Raw genomic sequence first — 15,037 nt, forward strand, 5'->3', positions numbered from 1 at the left:
AATTAAATAAAAGAACAAAAAAGTAGTTAATGGCATGTCTGGTGGAAAAACAGACATTGTTCAACACATGAAGTTAGTTTGGAGGCTTTGGCTTTGAAAGCACTAGGTTTGGGGAACATAATCAGATTTAAGATTGTCAGGTTGAAGAAAAAAATTTTAGCAGTAATTCTGCCCCGTGTTTTAGATGTGTGCTGCTGTGTGCAAGGCCCCAGATAATGCATAATGATAGAACAGAGATAAATAGATTGTTTCTTACTTTTTGACAATTAGAGTATAGCAGGAGATAAACAAGAGTACTCTCCCAAGTTATCTCAACAAAGAGCCATGGCATTGCCAAAGAAAGGTTAATTTCAACTGAGGAGTCTAAGAGAGTTTTATGAAAAATGTAGCATTTGATCTGGGCTTTAAAGACTTGTAGGGCTTTTAGCAGGAAGAATGAGAGAGGGCATTCCAGGATGATGGAATATTTGCCAATAGGATGAGGGAATGCTTTTGGCAGTGGCATTGAACTAGGAAACTATCAAACACAGTTGAAAAATGGAGTAGCTTCAAATTAAGTAGGTTATGTATGAGATGTGGGATGGGAATGTAGATTGGGACCAGATAGGAGAATTATACTGATTCTATAGATGAGGGTATATGTGTATAGGAAGATGGGTTGTGTAGAGGTGGAGTTACATCATAGAGGTAACTGTCTTAATATTTGCTTATTGATATACATGAGGAAAGAGGGAAGACTCACAGGTAGGTTGAATGATCTAGATCAGTGGCTGGGAAACCTTATGGCATGCGTGCTGCAGCAGGCTGTTTATATCATTGAAAGCTTTAAAAGTTTCCCCATCACTGATAGACTAAAGGGTAGATTAGTAGAAAGTGAAAGATTTGTTAGAAGTATACTCTTTCATAGTTTTAGGAAAAATACTCTTAAATAATGTTGTGGTTTATATCTAGATGTACCCCCAAAGCCTCATGCAGTCATAGGTAGGAGTTTTGGGATTTGGCTCCATCTAGAGTGTGTGATGCTGGGATTAAGAATGTGAGGCTGGGATTGATTCATGGTGGGATGGTATGATTAAGGATGCCCTACCCTGGTGTGAAAGCTGCCCGCCCTAAGGGCAGGTAGCCTGGAGAGAATATAAGGGACAGAAAGGACTGTGGTTGTTGCTTGCTGCTTGTCTACTTCGCTGCTTGCTGCCTTCTGCCTTGTTGCCCTCTGCCCTCTGTAAACTCTCTCTCCTCTGTGATGCCCCTCTGCCATGCCACCCTATCTTGGAGCTAGCCAATTATGGACTGAAACCTCTGCAAACTGTGAGCTGAAATAAACCTTTCCTTCTTTAACTTTGGCTGTAATTTTGTCTCAGCAAGGAGAAAAGTAACCAAGACAGATACATATACTTATTGGTAAAGAGATGGGGCAAAGGTCTCAACTAGATCTTCCATTACAATCTAGTGTTGATTATTATTATTTTCCCCTTTGATTGCATCATTCTTTTCTTGCTGTGAATTTACAAATCTTTTTTAATAAAATTTTTGGAAATTCATTGTAGTTTTTTAATCATAGACTTCTAATACTGTTTTAATGGGAAACTTTTATAATTGTTTTTCATTCTATAAAAATTTGTTTCCACATTTTTCTTGTACTGCTTTAGTACAGTGAACTTCCTTTATCTTTTTATATACATACTCAGTTTTTTAAAGTTTAATATATGATCTTAATTTTATTTTAACATCCCAGAAATACAGTCTGATGCTATTGGCTGTTTTAATTCTAATTAAGCATTTGGTGACAAGATATCTTAGATACACTTCTCTTTGTTAACATTTATTTAAAATGAAGTAAAATGAAAAACATCAGAATGTGCTACATGGAATAAGGCTAAGTACTGTTTGGTGAATATTGTTTCAGTTTATATATATGTATATAATCATGTGTGCACACTTGTATACCATGTTATGTTATAATGTGCATTTCTTATTGGAGATTATGGATCATGGTAAAGAGTGAAATCTGTTAGACTAGAAGAAAGGAAAGTTTTTGATGTGAAACAGATTAGGCATTTATTGCTGGAATTGCTAAAGATAATACAAGACGAAAATACAAATATACAATATGAAAATACAAATATTAACTCTGGTTACTGAAGTAATAGGTACTTTTTTCTTTTTCCTCCACATTTTCTGTAATTACATGATGATAGAAAATGAAACACTATATTAAGAGATTTAAAAAGAAAGGAAATTGCTTAGAGATCAGAATATTTCTGCGAACACTGTATTATCCAAACTATGAGCAGTAAAAGCCACAGTTGAAAATCAGTAATAGAGCAATCAACTTTACTGTTATTGTGACCACAGCATTCATTAATAGTCTTTGCAAGATAAGTTCCTGTGATGTCTTTAACTTGTCAATATTTCAATTGGTTTTCCAAGTTAGTATACAAAAATCTATGTTGGGATCCTGTTTAAATTGTAGATTCCTGGGCATTACCCCAGAAGTTGTAATTCATTTGTCTGTGGGTGCATAGGAATCCACATTTTAACACACTTTTGATTTATTCTGATGCAGGTGGTCAGCATAACACACTTTTGAGAACTGCTGTCATAGCTGAACCTCATTCAGAGTAAGCTTCAAGTTTTTTCACCTGGAACTCTGACCTATCAGAGTATGTGTAGTTCACCATCAAGAAAGGCCAGAGCATTCGGGGCTAGTAGTTATGTAGAAAGATCAGAGTCATCTGTGGGACTTTTAAAACACAACAGATACACAGGCCCCATCTGTGACTTGGACTGTGAGTTAGATTGTTAAGGGTACATGAATTTTTAATGGCATGGAACACACTATTGGTGAAACTTCATTCTTTTAGGCAACACTGAAATGTGTTAGTGAAAAAAATGTAACTTGGGATGGGTGATCACTGATAGGGCCAGCTCTGCAAAAATTATTGCACTCCCATTGTTTCTACTCCCTGGGTGCCTTAAGTTCTTTTTTCCTGGTAATGCTTTCACTGCAGTTTTTACCTCTAGATGGCACCAAAGACTGGTTAGTTTATTAGTACAACTCTAGATGTCATTCCCTCCTCAAAATTTTTTTAAAAATGTTTTTTGTTTTTTCCTTATATGAACTTTATATTTGGAATTATTTAGGTAAATGAGGTATGGAGTCATCTCCTGGATCATTTTTATGGAGAATTATATCAAATGGCTCCAAGAAAGTGTTTTTCCAAATTTGGAGTACATATTGCAAGAGAAATCCATGCATATGTCTCTCAAGACCACACAGTGAATGTTCTACTCTGAGTTGGAAGTTCCTGGGTTTCATCAGAAAGCAGTTGTCTTAGAGGAGATTAAGCAAATTGGAAAGTTCATTCATAGAAGGAAAAGATTCTGCCGTGCTTAACTCAGTACAGTGTGGAGGATGGTATTTGGAATGAATTACAAGTCTGAGGGATGATGAGTTCAATGAAGCAGAGGCAGTGGTTCTCTCTAAGGAATAATAGAAAAAAAAGGAGTATGTTTGTGAAATATATTGATTAAATTCTGAAAGTGTTGGTCTGGTGTGTCCCTAAATTCTAAAAAGAAACCTAACAATCTATATATCCCCCTGCTTGCAGCAAATCATTGAAGTCTAGAAGGGTGAAATGTTTTGTTTTATTCATCCTCAAGTCTGTGGCCTAGTTTTTACATTATGTTCTTTCACATTATTATGGATGCAAATATCTGAGAATATATCAGAACAGAATCAACATTTCTGAGGAAACTATCAGATCTTAGACTGCTCTAGTCTGGATATTTCCTTTTTTTTTTTTTTTTTTTTCCTTTTCTCTTAAAGAAATTGATTTTGTAAATTCTTTGAACTTTTGCTGATGTCCTGGAAATATATTGTGTAATAAGGAGTGGACCTGACTGCACACTTTTAGCTCTAGATATTGAGAAGTTGAAGACTCCCAATGACCTTAGATCTTTCTGACTTGTGATCATTGAAGTTGTTTGGGGAGCTGGATCCAGAGTTTCTCAACTCCTCCAGAAACCCAGCTGTGGAATGCCTGACCAAGAATTTGTGTTATCAGAATGACAGTGCTTTTGTGTTTTTGTTTTTATCTCAGTGTTTAATGTTAAAATGTTTAAGTAATGATGATGGATATGGTGATGAAAAGGAGGAAATGCTAAACTGGAGGAAAATATCCTTGAAATGTTATTACTGTCGTTTCTTTTGTCTTTTATGTTGTTTGACAAATTGCTGTTAATGTGAGTGTGTGGGGAAGTGTATTTAGAAATAACAAACAATGAATCTGACAGATAGCCCTATGGTTCTTTGTTGTTTTTTTTCCTCTCTTGATCTTCTTTCTTTTTTTTTTTTTTTTTTGTACCAGAGATTGAACTCGGGTCCTTGCGCTTGTGCAGCAGGTGGCAAAACCGCTGAGCTAAATCCCCGGCCCCAGCTCTTGATTTTCTTACAATTTCCCATTATACAATAAAACTTTTATCACTAAAAATGTTACAGTTTTATGTGGAAAGATGTCCTTCAAAAGGAAACCTTATAGTTTGATTAACCTCCTATGAGACAAGATTTGGTTTTAAATAATGTTCCATTGCTGTGATTTATATTAAAGAGTTGTCCAGTTTCTGAGGTAAGCACCAGAACACTGGGGTAAATTAGTGCCTTTGCTCTATGATGTAATATGGTTTGTGGTCATACCTAGTCACCTCCCAATTCCTGTTTCTATAGTAATTACACCATGGGCACTGAGGGTAATCCAAGAATAAACATTGAAATACAATCTTTAGAATCTTTCTAGCCCACTTGCTTAGATTTTGTTCCAGACACAGCCTCACATGTAGAAATATACCAACCTTAAATAGTTGCCTTCCTTATTGAACCTCTTTCTTTTACCCATCTGTTAAGTTTTCCTTTTGCCTTGGCCTTTTCTCTTTCTTTTCTTTTTGGATTCCCCTTCTTGTCTCCTTCCTTTACTTTTTCATTCCCTCATTAATCTTCCTGAGGCTCACATTTTACAAGAGCCTTCAGTATATGATTAAAGCACAGGTGATGGAACCAAACTTAGATCTCCATTCTATTTCCAGCAGTAACTAACAGTTTGTCCCTGTACAGCCTATATAAATCTCGTTTTCTTCATCTGGAGATCACAGTACCAATTTTTAAGTATGCTTGGGATTACAGATACAGTGTAGGAAAGTCCTTCACACATCCAAAGTGCCAGGTAAGTGTTGGTTGTTACTGTTGTTATCATCAGTATCTTTGATTTTTCCCTTATAACCTTAAGATACCTATTTCTTTGGGGGGGGGGGGACCGGGGATCGAACTTGGGTCCTTGCGCTTGCACAGCAGGTGGCAAAACCACTGAGCTAAATCCCCGGCCCCAAGATACCTATTTCTTGATAATAATCCTAACTTATCTTTGATGGTATATCACTTTTCTTACTTTATCCCTCGTTCTCACATCTCCGCTTATTCATTGGAGATATGGTACTAAGTATAGGAGTTGTTGAATAAACAATGTGAATTTCTGAGCCTCTTTTCGACAAGAAAATTACAATTGCACATCCTTTTCCCTTTTTATGTTATTTGGCCTAGTCATTGTAACTCCTTTTTTAGAGTTCACCTAAACCTTTTTTTTTTTTCTTTTTTGGGGGGGTACTGGGGATCAAACTTAGGACCTTGTGCTTGTGAGGCAGGCGCCAGAACCACTGAGCTAAATCCCCGGCCCTCGCCTAAAACTTTTTATGTATCTTTTTATATCAAAGTATGATATGGACATCGGTAGAATCCTAGGTGATTCTGATGAAGGTGGTCAGTGACTACATTATGTAATACATTGATAAAAGTGTTTAAAAATACATCATAGCTGATTATTAATTTTGAGATTATATTATAAGAGACGTAACAATTATATCGCAAGGTAGAATGAAATGTTATAATGGGATACAAACTGATGTGTTTGGAACACCCATAAGACATTTAAAAACTAAGGAAGTTTTTCCAGAGGAAGTGGCACTTGAAGAATGAGTAGGATTTCCATGTGAGGAACCAAGGGAGAACACTCCAGCCCTAGAAACAGCATGGGCAAAGATACATGTAAGATGGCCTGATGGTATGTGTGAGGATAATGCTGTATTCTGGTGAAGGTGCGGGGTATATTCAGAATTTCAAGAGAAGATGAGGAAAGAGATGCAAGTCATGAGAAAGCTGGTGCAGCCAATGGTTGAGTATGATATAAGTGGTGTTTTTAGGGAGGCTGAAGAATTGAAATGATCAGAATCATGTTTAGGGTGAAGGTTGGATTATAAAGGGGAGAAATTAAATATATATTCACTATCTTAAAGTACTACCTATACTAAGATCTGGACTTGGAATAGTACAAATAGGAATTAGAACAGGAAAAGAAATAATAGGGTAGCTGGTTGAATCTGGGAGATGAGCAGTACATTAGGGTTCTCTAGAGGAACAAAATCAATAGAAAATATAAGTATAATTATTTCAGGGTGTTTATTAGATAGGCTTACAGAATCAGAGATATCCAGAGTGGCCATCTGCATGCTGGAGAACTGGAAGATCTAGTAGCTGCTCAGCCGAAGAAGAGAGAAGCTGCAGAACAAGAGAGATCACCAATCCAAAGTCAAAGGGCTGGAAGTTCACTGATCAGTCACTGGTGTGAGTTTGCCTTGGAAGGCTAAAGAAACTAGACAACTGGAGACCAGTGTTCAAAGGTGACAGCAGCAAAGGATGCACCTGTTCAGGAAGATTGGAGCTCTTCAAAACAGGCAGATTTCCTTCTTTTCCTTTTTTATTCCATCAAGGCTACAAAACTACCCACAGCTGGGATGGGTCTTCCTCCCTCAGTTTTCTGGCCTACGTGTCAGTCATCCACACACAGAGTTGTGCTTTTCTAATCTGGTAGGCATTCCTTGCTCCAGTCAAGTTCACATATCAGAGTTTACAATCATAGTCAGAGAAGTGGAGAATGGTACCCAGATGTTGAGCCTGGATAAGCAAAAGTCAGTGAACCATCACCAGAAGTGGAACAAGGAGCAGTTCAAGAGAGATAGCGTATGGAAGTATGAGCACATGCTAAGTTTGAAGTATAGTTGGACCTTCCATGTGGAACTTTTTGGCATTGAAATTTTGAAGATGTTGCTTTGAGGATACTCAAAGAGAAATTGTCACCATTTAAGTGGCTGAGACACTCCAGGGAGAAAATAATTTCTCCTTACTTGGTACTCTTTTCTCCCATCATAGGTACTTCCACATGCTTTCCCAATACTTGAGAAATGAATTTTGTTGGTTCCTGCTGTGCTCTCATATCCCCTGCATAAGACCACCCAGTCTCACTAACTTGCAGAGAACAGCCCCCTAAGAAAGCATTTCTCCCTATTAATTGAAGAATTTGCAATGACTGAGCCACTGTCCAGGCACTGATTGGCTTACTTAGGTAGAGGAAATTCTACACTTGATCTTAGCCAAAAGGCCAAGAAGCGATAGGTAAAGGAAATTCTGTTCTTTTCTAGTGACCTTGCTGGCTCCTTTGCCATATTGTCTGGACCAAGCAGACAGATTACATAAATGTGTACTCCATGGGGAGATTTGCCACTTCAAAGCAAATTTCCTTCCTTGTTGGCAGTCTGAGAAAAGCCTGGAATAAGGCCAGAATTGATAGATTTGGCCTTAAAAAGTAGTAATAATTGTCCATTGTTCTCTCTTGTCCTCTAATTGCCATTCTTTGAAGTAAAACCAGACCCAGATGAGGGCTGGGGATTTAGCTCAGTGGTTCTGCTGCCTGCCTTGCAAGCACAAGGACCCAAGTTCGATCCTCGGTATCAAAAAAAAAAACCAAAAAAAACACAATAAAACCAGACAATTCAGAACATTTACATTTTCCAGTGTTTCTGTAATAAATTTGTATTCTTATAATCAGAAAAGTTTTTATAAATAAATGGGCTACTTCTCTGTTGCCATGAGAAAGGTCCTCAGGATAATCTCTACCTGCTGACTCCCTCCCTGATGCCGAAAAGGAACTGTCTGTCTCATGTTACGGACCTTTTAAGGATCTATTACAGTTTTTAGTTAAGTCTTCTTTCCATAAAACTGTAGTTTTAGGCTGGAGTGGTGGTGCACACCTGTGATCCTAGTACTCTGGAAGGCTGAGGCAGGAAGATCACAAGATTGAGCCCAGCCTAGGTAATTTAGTGATTAGCAAGATTCTATCTCAAAAAATAAAAAAAAAATACAAGGCTGAGGCTATCACTCAGTGCAAAGATTCAAATCCCAGTGCCCCCAAAATAAACAACAACATAAAGTAATTTTTGAAGTGTCAAAAGTGACTGATACCAGTGTATTCTGGCAAAAAAAAACCCCACTAGTAAAGACAAAAAAAAAAAATAGAAGAAGAAATACCCCCCTTTTAGAAAAGAAAAAAACCTAGAGTAAAGCCACTAACAGGTAGGGAAAGTAATGCATTCTTGAGAAATTATTTTAAGTTGTTTGAAGAGTGGCTGTGATGAAGCAGTTTTTATTTGTCTCCATTTGTTATGAAGGGAGACAGAAGAAGCCAACTTGAAGACTTTCCTTTGAAATAACAATTTTGATTTGGGATGCTTCCTTTCTTTTGCAGTTAATGTGATCCTGGATTTGAAGTAGAATTTGGAGACTGAAAAGTGATCCTTAACACTTTTCCCTGTGAGCTGAGAGAATACACAATGCTTGTTTTTAAAAATGATGTTGGGGGGCATCAAATTTTCTTGTTAAGTTAATAATGCTTGAGAAATGGACATCTTAAATTAGGACATAAAATCTAGGAAAACATTCTAGGCTTAGAACTGTGGAGTATGTTGTTGATGCCTGTCTTTACTGTGGCTAGACCTTGATTACTTTTTCTGAAGGTCTTCAGTCATTATTGAGGACTGTCAAGACAGCTTGCTTAGAAGCTCTTGATGTCCTTGGTTGTGTTGCTGCTTTTGTGAATCATTTTTATTCACTTTTGATGCTTTTCTCTCCAGTCATCTCTGAAGCTGATTAGGTGTCTGGTGCTCTGCTCAGCCCATGTCAATGCCCTGTGCAAAGTTCATTTTTCATGCTTAGCATCTATGCCCTTTGCTTTAGGATAATTAAACACTCAGTGCAGCCTCTGGTGCTCTCGTGAGTACAGAGTATCCTGATGATGAGAACCTGAGCCTCTCCTTGGTCTTGCTTTCTTCAGTCTCCTATCCTCTTCTCATTCTACTCTGTGTCTGCCCATTTATGTGGGGCTTGATCTCTCATATTCATTTTCTCTTGTTACCCTGTCAGTGGCTTCAGAAGGCAGGAGGGTTTGGAAGAGAGGCAAATCACTGTTGGCTGTGGTGATCATGTAAGGTTTTAGAAGAGGTGAGCCTTGAGCCAGACCTTTCAGTTTGGGTCTCTTAACTTCACTTGATGAGAGATGATAATTCATGGAAAAGTGGAGTCGAAGAGGGGGACAGTCTTGCATGTGTTTAGGAGCATTCAGAGTGTTCTAGTTGAAGTGGTAGATTTGTGAGGCAGAACGCAAAGAAATATTGTTAGGCAGGCAGTCTGTCACCATAAGTTACAGGAAGGATCAAAAGCAATTATAATGCTTTGCCTTTCACAGAGGTAGCTTCTCAATATGGTATGATGGAAAGAGTGAGACAGTGGAGTCAGGCCTGTGTTCACATCTCAGCTTTGTTGCATACTAATAGAATGACCTGGACCAACTTAAGTCTCAAGAATTTTAATTTATTTATTTCTAAAATTGTAACAATACCCTTTTTATAGGGTTATTGTAAAATGAAATATTATTTTATAACAAGTTCTTTTCTTCCTGTTATGTTACCTTACTAACCAGAAGTCTTTTATGAGGATACAGAGCAGTAGCACTATATGCAAGGCTCTTCAATCTAACTGCTGTTCCCTTTGAGCCCTACTCCTGACCTAGCCACCTCAGCTTTAGCCACATTCCATTACTCATTGTCCTTGAACATTAGTTGTCTGCTCTCCTGCCTTCCCCACACCTCTACCTTATGGGTACTTCTCTAGAAAATCCGTATTGTCCTATCTATACTGGGCTTCCTCATCTTCCATCCCCTGGTCACATCTCTTCTGTTTCTGAAGCCCAACCTAAAGAAGCCAACACCTCCTCCAAACTCCTGTAGTACTTATATCTGTTTCCTTTCCTGTGTGTGTAGAAATGGAAGTGGCTTATTGGTCCATCTCTCTCAGCAGCAGCTTACAACAGATGGTGATACTGCCCCCAAGATATTTTTGTCACAGTTGGGTGCATGTTACATGGCATATAGTGAGTAGAAGCCAATGATGTTCCTCAACATCCTACAAAGCATATAACACCTTCCCTTCCCTCACCAATTATCAATCCCAAACTCTCAGGATTCCTGAGGCTAAGAGACTGCTCTGATGGGGGAAAAAAAGGGATATGATAAGGTTTTAAATAAACTAATTCATAGAATCTTAAAGAAGGAATTAGTGCTTGGGAAGCATTTAGTAGTTGTGACCCCTGCAAATGAGAAAAAGAGGAAAGAGATTTAATTTCTGAAGGCAAAGAAACTCATGCTGGTTGTTGGCTTGTTTGCTTATGCCTCAGCCTTGTTCTCAGTAGAATTTTAAATGATTAAAGAAAGGTGGCAAGAGAAATCAGAATTCATTAGAAGATAGAACTACACATGATTTTAGATATTACCAGGTCCAATTCTCTTGTTTTACAAAGGTTAAATGACTTGTCCAAAGCTTCATAGCTGACTGGAAAAGCCATGTGGTAAAATCATGTTTTCTGTTGTTTGCTTGTCTGTAGTCATTCTACTTATCTAACCCTATACGAAGCCTTGTTAGTTTACACTAGTCTCCTTAATCTCCAGTTGATTGATAGAAATGTAGTTTGCCACTTGATTAAGTGTTGTCTGATACTCTTTATTTCTTGTCTCATTTCCTTCCTCAGGTTATTAAGGGCAGTGATACTTCCATCTCTATAATATTTGCTCCAACATTATACTGTTAGGAGGTACACGAATTGGTCAGTTGTGTCCATGTGTTGCTTTGAAGAAAAGATACTGTGTGCTGAGGCACTGAATGTCACTGAGATGCAGGAGTGGCATCCATTAGTAAGCCCACTTTCACCTATCCAGAGAATAAGAAAGGCTTTGTAGGTGTGAAACCTGTTTTGTACATTGTCAGTTGTTCAAACGTGATTAACTATTCAAAAGCAAAAGTTTCCCAGTACCAAAAAAAAAAAAAAAAAGCCTCAGTCTAAAACCATTTGGCTATGAGGAGAAAAAAAGCACTTATTATAATGAGGATATTAGTTTCAGGCATCCAAAAAAATTCCTTCAAGTAACCAGATAAATTTTATTTCTCTTGATCAATGATTTTGACAGAAAATTTTTTAAATGCGGCCACAAGTAAAGAGGAGTTCCCCAGGAAGGCTGCCTGCAATGCCAAAAGTTAGCCTGGAGTATGATTTATTTATTTTTTATTTTTTATTTTTTTGGTACCAGCAGTCGAACTTGGAACCTTGCACTTTTGAGGCAGGTGCTGAAACCACTGAGCTAAATCCCTGGCCCTGAGTATGATTTTTAATAGCATTCATAATGTTAAACCTGGTGTCCTGATGGAATGTTGACAGATTTGTAAGTGCTGCCTTGTGAACAATGTTAATTCATTGTCATATTGTAAAGTACTTAGAGCTATTGGCTAGTTAACTTGCTGGGTTCCTTAAGGATTCTCTAACCTATGGTGTTGCCTTTGTGGGATGCCTGCTGTGAGATGTTTCATTGCACCCTTCTTTCAAAAGCCCTTCTTAGATGTGAAGAGTGAAAAGGGCTCATCAGTTTGAAAAGGATTGAAGTTTAATTTCAGTGGAAATGCGTTAAAGAGATTTAAGGTTTGGGAACACTTGTCTTTCTTGCATTTACTTTACTCTGTCCTAAGGTGAGTGGAATGTTTTGTTTGGGTTCTTCCAACTGCTTTAAGGTGTGTTCTAGACCATTTCCCAGAGGCACTGAAGGATCAAGTTCAGGACCTGGGATCTGGGAGAGAAATAGAGTTTGTAGATGTCAGACAGCCTGCCAACTTTGCTACAGTTATAAAACTATGAACCTTCCTACCCAATAAAATAGTTTTTATTGAGTTTTTCTTTGAAAACTGGGAGAATAAGCCATCTATTTGTCATTCCAGCCACTAGAGGGCAGAATAGTTGCACTTCCTGGGACAGGTGTAATTCATTGTAAGGGTGGGATGATGGAAAGAACACATTTGCCATTGTTTATCAACACAGGAATTTTAAAGCAGTGTACTTTCAACTTAAGGATGCAAACTGATTAGCAGAGGACTTTGTTAAAATGCCATTTTCTGGCCCTCCACATATTCTGATTTGAAAGCTGTGGGTGGATCTTAATGTTACATGAGGGGATTCTCATACAGAGATCTTGTGTTTTACTTTGTGAAACACTGATCTGTGTTTAGTACATTCATGTGCCTGATTTTCTTTCTTCTTGTGATTGCAATGAAAATGATTATTTTGGAGAAAAAACAAGCAGAAACCAAGGTATAGTGAAACTAGAGCGATGGTTAATTTAAAAGGTGTTTTCCTCCTTTGTATAAGGAGGCACACTTTGAAAATATTCACTGTCAAAGAAACTACAAGATGGGCACAGTGGTGCACAACTACTTGGGAGGCTGAGGCAGGAGGATTGCAAGTTCAGGGCAGCTTTGACAACTTAGCAAGACCCTATCTCAAAATAAAAATTAAAAAACAAAGGAAAGGCCTGGATGTAGCTCAGTGATAGGATACCCTTGAGTTCAGTCACCAGTACTGCAGAAAAAAAAAAGCTGCAAAAATCATACTCTTTGGATTGATTTCAATCAACACCATAGAATCCTTACATTATAGGTCTCTAAAAATGTTTAATAAAATACCTCTTCTCACAAGGGCCTTAATTTTATTTTGGGGGTGTCAAGAAGACCTCATTCCTAATATTTTAGCATTGCAGGATATATTTGCAGAGACCTGAGTAGAATTTATGCAACACTGTCATCTTGAACAAGTATAGGTTGAGCATGCCTAATCTGAAAGTCTGAAATCCAAAATTTTTTGAGCACTTAATATGATAACAGCAAGTGGAAAGTTCCACACTACAAAACTTGGCTTTATGTACAAAGTTATATTAAAATATTGTATAAAATTACCTGATGTCTATGTATATAAGGTATGTATGAAATGTAAATGAGTTGTTTAGCCCTGTGTACCAGTCCCCTCAATATCTATATCTGTATATCTATATAATCAATATATTGATGTGTATCTATATTAATATATAGATTCCAAAATCTGAAACAATTCTGGCCCCAGGCACTTCAGATAAGAGTTATTTAATCCATATAGAGAGCCTCTTTTATATGTAAAGATCCACGTGTGGTAATGCATAGTCTTCTTCTGATAAGTATGACTGATTGATTTGTCAGTACCCCTGGAGAGCAGTGGCATCTTCCTGTGAAAAGTTTTGCCTTTGCTTTTAAATGGGAAAAAAAAAGTGTTGAAATACTCAAATCTGTAGTAAAAAGCTACAGTTCTAATAGGTAGTGAGATAGTGGGACTGTAACATGAAACTTGGTTCTGAAGCTGGGACTCTGATCAATGAAATAAAGACAGGATTTTTCCACATATATGTAAAATCAGTTGGTCTTCAATAAGCCTCTCAAAGAATGTAACTCTCTGCTTTCACATATTTCATATGAAGATTTTCCAGCGTCACTTCCTTTCTCCTTCCTGGCTTTTGGGGAAAGGGGATCTGTGATCATAATGGCAGTGAAAAGAAGTTCTGTAGTCTCTCAGTGTCTCTCTTGCTTGTTCATGCTCTCTCTTGAGCATGTGCACTATCCCTCACACAAAGGGGGGAAATAAATTATTTTTTAAAATTACAGGTCAAAAGTCATGTCATTTTATATGTAATTTTTTAGAAGAGGGAAGATGCTTTTTTCAGGATTATACTATCTAAATCATAAACTTTCATTAATGACACTTTTAATATATGCATGTTATTAGTCTGATAGTCTTCTAAAGTTCGTTTTAATAGTTATTGCACTGAAAGAATCCTCCTAGTGCAATAACCACTACAAGAGGTAATCCTTGAAAGTCCAATTAATTTTCAGTTAGAATAACTACTTTAGCAAGTCTATTCATAGTTAAGATCTGGAAGAGATGATAAAATGAGTATCTGTGCATTATAATTATGATACACAGGACTTGTGTTAACTTATTGTGCAGAACTGCTGTGCCTCTTATGAGCAATTGAATCTTTACAGAGTATGAGGGCTGACTTATATAAGAAATTTAATCCTTAGAAAATAGATGGGTTGACAAATAGCTGCAGCTCCCAAGCTTTATTATTGAAAGTTGTGTCGAGTGTATTTTCCCCCCACCGCCATCTCTTAGCACTTGTGACATCCAGGAAGAAACTTGGATGGTGGGAATTCCCTAGCTGGGTCTCTGTGCATCTTTCCTTTTTTCCCAGTACCAGGCAAACATTTTTTCTGTTTGTACCATTATGTGACAAATTTGGGAAGACTTATTTAATTCATCTTAATTCTTGTTTTCTATCTTTATGATTAGTTGATGTCTTCCAAAGCATTACATGTACCCTGTCCTTTTTATTAACTATAAAAAGACTTCATGCAGCAGTATTTTCATTTTCTATTTTGAAAGAGCTAAAATGAACTATGTAGTTTCTTCTAAAGTTCTACTCCAAGTGGACTTAAAAATAAAAATAGTTGTGAAAAACATTTAGACCATCATGTATTTTGTAATACAGTTGGGTCACTGCCGATTCCCAAGATAAATGTGTTCAAACAGAAGCTTTCTCATTCATCATCAGCCTCAGCTTTCATCCACATTTATTTAATGATGATGCAAGCCCACAGCATTTATGTTGCAGTTCATCACCATGGAAGTGTTTCTGTCAACAAATCCGTGCCTCGCTATCATGAAATTGATTTTGCAGGGAAAAGGAAGGTAATTGT

General features: G+C 37.4%; 2 protein-coding genes across 8 annotated transcripts in view; one reads left to right on the top strand and one right to left on the bottom strand.

Annotated features, from left to right (window-relative positions):
- Positions 1–15,037, top strand: part of Cmss1 (cms1 ribosomal small subunit homolog) — a 399,997-nt gene that overhangs the window by 11,702 nt on the left and 373,258 nt on the right. The window contains exon 1 of one of the 7 annotated variants that reach the window (XM_087208658.1): positions 1,694–15,029. The exons of 4 other annotated variants lie outside the window; for them this stretch is intronic. The gene's annotated coding sequence lies outside the window, so the exon portion shown is untranslated. Of the gene's footprint in view, positions 1–1,693; positions 15,030–15,037 lie in introns of those variants that run through there. 2 more of the 7 variants (XM_087208619.1, XM_087208644.1) reach the window with 2 other exon arrangements.
- Filip1l (filamin A interacting protein 1 like) overlaps positions 1–15,037 on the bottom strand; it is a 319,152-nt gene that overhangs the window by 5,621 nt on the left and 298,494 nt on the right. The window lies entirely within an intron of this gene.

Source organism: Heterocephalus glaber, unplaced genomic scaffold (genome assembly GCF_053883595.1).
Source record: "Heterocephalus glaber isolate CG9 unplaced genomic scaffold, H.glaber_assembly_v1.0 deba00000122, whole genome shotgun sequence".
In the NCBI taxonomy this organism is placed as follows: Eukaryota; Metazoa; Chordata; class Mammalia; order Rodentia; family Bathyergidae; genus Heterocephalus; species Heterocephalus glaber.